General features: G+C 29.5%; 1 long non-coding RNA gene and 1 pseudogene across 2 annotated transcripts in view; one reads left to right on the top strand and one right to left on the bottom strand.

The window, feature by feature from the left end:
- Positions 1-7638, bottom strand: part of LOC143907282 (uncharacterized) — a 175068-nt gene that overhangs the window by 4137 nt on the left and 163293 nt on the right. The gene's annotated exons all lie outside the window — the stretch shown is intronic.
- LOC143907088 (uncharacterized) lies at positions 552-3672 on the top strand (annotated as a pseudogene). The gene is made up of 9 exons (XR_013259718.1): positions 552-872; positions 1122-1322; positions 1448-1513; positions 1906-1971; positions 2040-2129; positions 2432-2689; positions 2798-2957; positions 3161-3262; positions 3375-3672. The product of XR_013259718.1 is annotated as an uncharacterized LOC143907088 (transcript).

The following is a 7638-nucleotide window of genomic DNA, read 5'->3' as shown; positions in this document are numbered from 1 at the left end:
TTATAAAAAAAAAAAAATACACTATTTTAAAGAGATTGATAAATGAAAAGTATGAAATTAAGATATGGCAGAGGGTAATTTTGTCTATTTAAAAACAAATCTTTTTTTTGCCCTTTCAGACTTTTTCAAAAAAAAAAAACTCAAAAAAATTTTTTTAAAAAAAGGGAAAAAATTTTTCCCAACCAAAATTTTTTTTTAATTCACCGGTTTTTCCTCCAATAAAAAAAAAAATTCCAAAATTTTCCCAAAATTTGGGTATTTAAAAAACCCCCGGGGCTATTAAAAATAATATTTATGAAAAAACCCCGAAGGGGCCAAAAAAATCCTTTCAAAAACGGTTTTTATTATTCTACCAATAATACATAGTCAATGTGTAAATAAAAATTAAAACTTACATAATGGAAATAAAATATATAATAGGTTAAAATGTATAAAATATGTAAAATAAAAAATATATAAATATAAAAATAAAATAAATGTATAAAATAAAAATATATAATATATATATGATATATAAAATATATAATATACAAAAAAAATGTACAAAATAAAAAATATATAAAATATATAAGGTACTTTTAAAGAAGCTTTCAAACAAATTTTTTACTGCGGTGTTATTAAAATATTAATAGTTATTTAAACAGTTAATTAAAAACTTTATTTCTTGCATTGTTTCCAGATATGGTCTGTCGTCGAATTTGTAACTGAGCAAACTGGTGAAATTGAAGTTGTACCAACTTCATGGCTACAACAAAAGGAAGACAAGATATTCTGTAAATGGCCGAAAAAAAATCCTAGGAAATGTATTCGGAAAAATACACAACCGGACAGCAGCTGGGAAATGTTCACAGTAGAACTGCTTATTCAATATGGTAAGAATTTTAATGAAAGAGGATATTTGACAATATCGTCTATAAATTATACAAGTAAAAATACCTAGTTTATTCATGTAATCAGCACTTGTAAGAAACTTTGTAACATGTCGAAAATCTGTCTTCAATAGTACCTACAAATTGAACCAAGGCCATCATAAGATGCCTTAAAGCAAAGCACGAATAATGGTTTTCGTCCTAAATGCATTAAAAATATTTTTTTTGTACTGTAACTTTCTCCAATTGCAGACTCTTATCAAGACGCATTAAATTATACGAAAAAAAAATCAAATTCAGAAACGGAAACATCATGTTCCCAGCTAGAGAAAGGTAAACGTAGAAAGAAGCATAAGAACCAAGATGTCAGTCACCACAATTCCGACAGCGATCACTCACACAGAATGACACCGCCTCCTTCGATAACAATTCCTGATCACGATATACAGACAGGTAACATGTACTAATTATTACAAATAAATTCAAATAATTACTATTACTAATATATGTGACCTTTATTTTTCAAATAATACACAATAATTAACGCACGCGCTTCTATATGTATTACTACTTTGTAGATCCATGCGATGAATTACTTCATGATAAAGCAGTACCAAGTTTGCCTTCACAACAACTCAATAATGGTTATTATTATTTATTATTTTTGAACTATGAACAATATCTTTTATTTCATATTTACCTAGTTTTTGCACATGCAATGTAGATTTATCAATATCATAGATATATAGATAGAGCATAGTATATTTAGTGCTTGGATAACTTTTCATAATTTAATGGAGGGAATACATTTTCCCTTGCACATGCGCAGTTGTGTATTTCTCCCGGAAGCCATTCGTCCTACTAGGTGAACGTACCATTGAGCATGCACGAGGGATGAAAATTTATCCGCTCATTAAATTATCTAAAGTTATCTTGGCACATAGGAGATAATGATCTATATATCTATGGTAAATATATAAAAAGGAACGAAATTATAATAATATAAATACCGATAAAGATGTTGCTATCATTGCAGAAGGGAGTGATTTCAATAACAAAAATGGCACTTCAGCCGCAATAGTAAATGAAATCGACAAAGAAGGTATAATATTTCTCACTCAGAAATCAAAGTATAAAACGAAAATAATAAATAAATTTTGTTTTGTTTAGTCCAAGAAAATAATATTGCTACTGTAACAACAAATACAGCTGATGAGAGTTTTGTCGAAGTGGCTGACATTATTGAAGATTCACGAACAGGTATTAATTTCAATATCTACAATATTTTTGTTATGTTTATACCTTATTAAGGGCCGGTTGTTCCAACCAGTTGGTAAAGTAACCAATAGTTAAACCATATATGTCTACCTTGTCTAATTTGAAGGAAAAACAAAGACACATTTAACTATTATTAGTTAGTTTACCAAGGCTTGGAACAACCGACCCTAAATAAGCTAAGTATAAAAATGTGAAATTACAAATTTACATAAAAAGTATATATTTTACGCTTTTTTCATGTAACTTTTACAAAATATTTATTTAACAAATACTATTTTTTTCAGATAGCTATGTAACATCACAAATATTAGAGAATGTTTTGGCAACTAAAAAAATGGTAGAACAGCAAAATGAGTTCTTAAAACAATTAGACTCTCGAATTAATATAAATTTGGCTTCAAAGGTGACTGCTGCAAGAAACTCAAATATACTGACAGATACGACAAATATAAAAAATTCCTACAAAACCTTTTAATAAATATAAAAAATTGTTAGAGTTCGACGATGGCTTGAAAGCAAATATAGCCGCATCAAAACAATTGGTAAAGAAATTCTTTTCATAAAATATACTTAAAAAAATTAAAATTACAATTGCATTAAAAATGAAGTCCTATGCTACACGAAATATACTGTTTTTATTTTTTGAATAGGAAACGTTCTTCTATTTATTAGGAGGTAATAGTGCTCAAGCTTTATGTAAAAATGGATTGGAGAAACTATTTACCAATAAGCTGGGATCTAAATGCTCTTGGTTTGGGCGCAAGGAAAATTATCAAGTGAACTTATTACACATAATGGAAATTTTAAAAAGTATGTAGTCCAGATTTTTTTACTTTTATTTTTTAACTCCTGATTGCGCCGCTGGCAGCGCAAAGAGAAGTTATGCATTTTACTTGTTTGCTGCAGTTTTTCTTACCAGTTTTTCTTACAAAAAATTAAAAGAATAATTTTATATTTTTGGTAATTTTTTAAATTATAACAATTTAATATATATAACTTTTTATTTTTATTAGATGCAATAAGAAAACATTTTCCTATGTACACGGATAAAGACTTTCAAGATAATGTATCCACATGGTTTAAATATGCAAAAACTAGATATCTGAGAGAAACAGGTATATTGTTTATAAATTATATACAATTATATATATATATATATATATTAATAATATTGTTTTTAAAATATATTTTCTATATAACACTATATTGAATCTATCTGTTATATAGACCGAAATGAGAAGAACATAAATCCTAAATGACTATATAGATGCCTAGAGAATCGAGAAGAACACCTAAATCCTAGATGACTATAGATGCCTATAGAAGAAGAACACCTAATTTATGACTATACATGGCATGGAATATACATATATGTGCAGATACAAAAAAATATTTTTATACTTTTTCGTATTTTAAGTAACCTATATGCAATTATATTTAAAAATTTAAATATAAAAAGTGTAAGATATATAAAATATATATAAAATGTAATTTATAAATGCAAATTATATTGAATAAAAATATATGTATATAATGTATATCAATAGCTTATACAATTAATTAAAATGTTGCTGCCAAAACCAGAGATAACTCCATTTTTCCATTATTTCAGTTAAAAAAGATGACATGTATTGTGACATTTATTCTCTTGTAGAAAATAATTAATAAAAATGTATTTGTTAATTATTTTTTGCAGGAAAATAAATGTCACAAAAAATGTCATCTTTTTTAACTCAAATAATGGAAAAATGGAGTTATCTCCGGTTTTGGCAATAATAACCCGACACTGTAAGCTTAGCAAAGTTTAAGAAACGTATCATGTGGAACATTGTGCAACTTCACAATAACGGTTTACATAAGTTTATCAAACGTTTTACAAACGTTGCAAATGGGACGTTGCAGGTAAACTTTTTCAGTGATGTTTTGTGTATGTTCTACAAACATTTCACAAACGTTGCAAATGGAACGTTGCAAACAAACTTTTCAGTGACGTTTTATATATGTTTTACAAACGTTTCGTAAACGTTACAAATACAACGTTCCATATGAAGAGAAAATGCGTGAGGACATTTGTGGTTGTGGCAACGTTGCAAAAACGTTTCTGGAACGACACAAAGAAAGTCGCACAGCTTAAATATAACGTTACTGCAATGTTGATGAAACGAAATTTTGTTTACTGCACAATGCTAAGTCGTATTGCTTCGAAAGAAATATTATTAATTGCTCAAGATACGCTTGACTGTGATAATTATATTAAACGAAAGGTACAAAAGCGATTGACGGATAATGAAGACGATGATACCAATACAGCTGGGCTTTTGAAACAAATTACAATTAAAATTGGAGCGAAAGTTATGATAAGACGCAATAGTGATGTCACTTTGGGCCTGGTAAATGGTAAAATTGCTACAGTTATTTCTGTTGTGCGGGATATATCTACCGATTGTGTAGAAAAGATTAAACTTCTTTTACTGTTTGGTTTGGAGTATTGTATTGAAAGAGTAAGTGTCAAGTTTAAAGTAATGGAGAAAGCATATGTTATCAGAAAACAATTTCCCATAACTCTCAGTTATGGCATAACCATTCATAAAAGTCAAGGATTAACCTTGCAAAACGCTGTTATGGATACAGGTAATTCTATATTTAGTTGTGCTCAGTCATATGTTGCGTTATCCCGACTACCGTCTTTGGATGAATTGCATTTAATTAACTTTGATCCTTCAGCTGTAAAAGTAAGTGAAAAAGCTATTAGCGAATATAATCGACTAATACGAACATTTCTACCGCAAGCACAAACGATTCCTATTTCGAAAAAACGTTTTCAAAAAGTAAAAGATGTTCCGTGGACATTGTCGAAAATAATCAATGCCGGTCAAGAGTCAGATCAACAAGTTGGAAAAAGTACTGTTGAGCCGATACCTGTTTTGCAAAATGAAGATGGAGTTTCATGCTACGCAAATTCAGTAATACAATGTTTTTTGCAGTCAAGTATTATTAGGAAAGTGTTGCTTAAAGTTGATAAAGATGATTTAAGTATATTAGCGCATAAATATGACAAACGATTACCTAATTTGAATGCTGATGCGATACGGACAGATTTAGGAGAGCGCTTTACGAGTCGTGGTGATGAAAAACCAGCAAAACGAGACGCTCTTGAATTTCTTATTGCCATTTGCACAAAGTATAATTACATAAGAAATTTGGTCTGGCATCAAGTTACTCGTACTACTAAGTGCATTAGCAACTCATGTGGTTATACGACAAAAGATAATATTACTGATAACATAGTTGTTCCAATTTCTATTAATAATTTGAAGAAGAAAAGTTATAATCTTAATAATTTATTGAAGGATACATTTATAAATTGGGGTCCGTTATATGGAAAAAAAAGCCAATTTTGTGCAGGAAATCTAGTATTTAGAAATGAATTAACGTTGACGAAAGAAATATATAGTTATCATTCATTTAATTTTGTTCTCGTCACAAGATAATAAATTAGTGAAAATACCACAGACATTTAATTTAACTGGCATATCAACAACTAAGATATCGATAGCTAAACAGCAGTATAAAGTAATGAATACTATATTTCATCAGGGTACATCTATTGAAGATGGTCATTATACAAGTATGTGTAGAGAAAGGACATTTTGGATTGAATCTGATGATGGAAAAATTATAGAAAATAAACGATGGCCTACAGGTGCTAAAGGTCTTTATATATTATTTTTGGAAAAAGTTGGTAAGAAATAATTTATACAAGCAACGTAATATACATGCATATTTTACATAAAAGCAATGTCCGGCAATGTGTATATATATATATATTTACAACTTCAGACACCTTTTTTTTCATAAGGTGTAATTTTTTTTCTGTTAAGATTAAGATGCGTAACACTACAAAAAGGCGTGATATCCGTACAAAATTACCTTTTTCAAAAAAAAAGGTAAAAAAAGGCGCCAAGTACACGCATAGTAGTACATATGTATTATGTTGTTACCTCAAAAAAAACAAAGTGGTAGTATTATACCTCGAAATAACACCCTGTACATACTGTTTATACAATGCGTAATACTACAAAAAGGCGTGATATCCGTACAAAATTACCTTTTTCAAAAAAAGGTAAAAAAATGCGCCAAGTACACGCATAGTAGTATATATGTATTATGTTGTTACCTCAAAAAAAAACAAAGTGGTAGTATTATACCTCGAAATAACACTCTGTACATACTATTTATACAATGCGCAATATTACAAAAAGGCGTGATATCTGTACAAAATTACCTTTTTTAAAAAAAAGGTAAAGAAAGGCGCCAAGTACACGCATAGTAGTGTATATGTTGTTACCTCGAAAAAAAAAACAGTGGTACTATTATACCTAAAAAAAATCTAAGTAACAAGTGGTAGACGTAATCTTTGTATTTCGAAAAATCTTGAAAAAACCTAAGCAGTAGTATCTTTACCTTGAAAAAGCCGAAGTAACAAGTGGTAGACGTAATCTTTGTATGTATCTCGAAAAATCTCGAAAAAACCTAAGCAGTAGTATCTTTACCTCGAAAAAACCAAAGTAACAAGTGGTAGACGTAATCTTTGTATCTCGAAAAATCTCGAAAAAAACTAAACAGTAGTATTTTTATTTCCAAATATGTTGTTACCTTAAAAAAAAAACAGTGGTAGACGTGGTAGTATTATACCTTCAAAAAAATCTAAGTAACAAGTGGTAGACGTAATCTTTATATCTTGAAAAATCTCGAAAAAACCTAAACAGTAGTATTTTTATTTCCAAAAAATTATTACTCAAGTGATACACATCACAAAATTACGTTACCTTATTAAAAATGAGTTGCGCTTTAAGTGATCTATTATTTTATTACAATTACAAAATAGTATATTACATTACAAGGGCAGAAAGTTGAGATTCCTGCACTGCGCGCCATGATGCCCGAGGCGAAGCCGAGGGCATCATGGCGCGCAGTTCAGGGCTCTCAACTTTTTGCCCATGTAGTGTATACTATTTTTCTCAATACTAGGCCGAAAGTACGAATGAAATTGCATTCGTGTGTTAAATGATATTGATACCTGCCCCGACATTTGCTGCACGAGCGAAGCGAGTGCTGCTGGTCGGGGGCAGGCTTCAAATCAAATACATCTAAATAAATAAATTAGTTATTATTCTGGAATACTTATTTTTTATTAATTTGCAAAACGAACTTTTATTATAGTTTTATGAAGCTTGGTCATTATTTTGCGAGTAATAAAAATTATTAACAATATTGCCATGAAACACATTAGAAATTGGTTATGATTATTTTCATGAAGAGTTCGAAGTTGATAATGACGCTTTAGCAGAGCTAGAGAAATTGATTCCACCAGAAGAATCGATTTTACCAAAAGAACCTACTTTACCAAAAGAACTGATTCTACCAGGACAGTCAAAACAGTCACCAACATTTTTTTATGCCGGGAGCAAGAGAAAAATAGTTGTAAATG

This window comes from Temnothorax americanus, unplaced genomic scaffold, assembly GCF_048541705.1.
Source record: "Temnothorax americanus isolate GAGA-0224 unplaced genomic scaffold, ASM4854170v1 Scaffold8, whole genome shotgun sequence".
NCBI classification, from domain to species: Eukaryota; Metazoa; Arthropoda; class Insecta; order Hymenoptera; family Formicidae; genus Temnothorax; species Temnothorax americanus.
The sequence above is the reverse complement of the archived record's forward strand: the minus strand, read 5'-3'. Positions and strand labels throughout refer to the sequence as shown.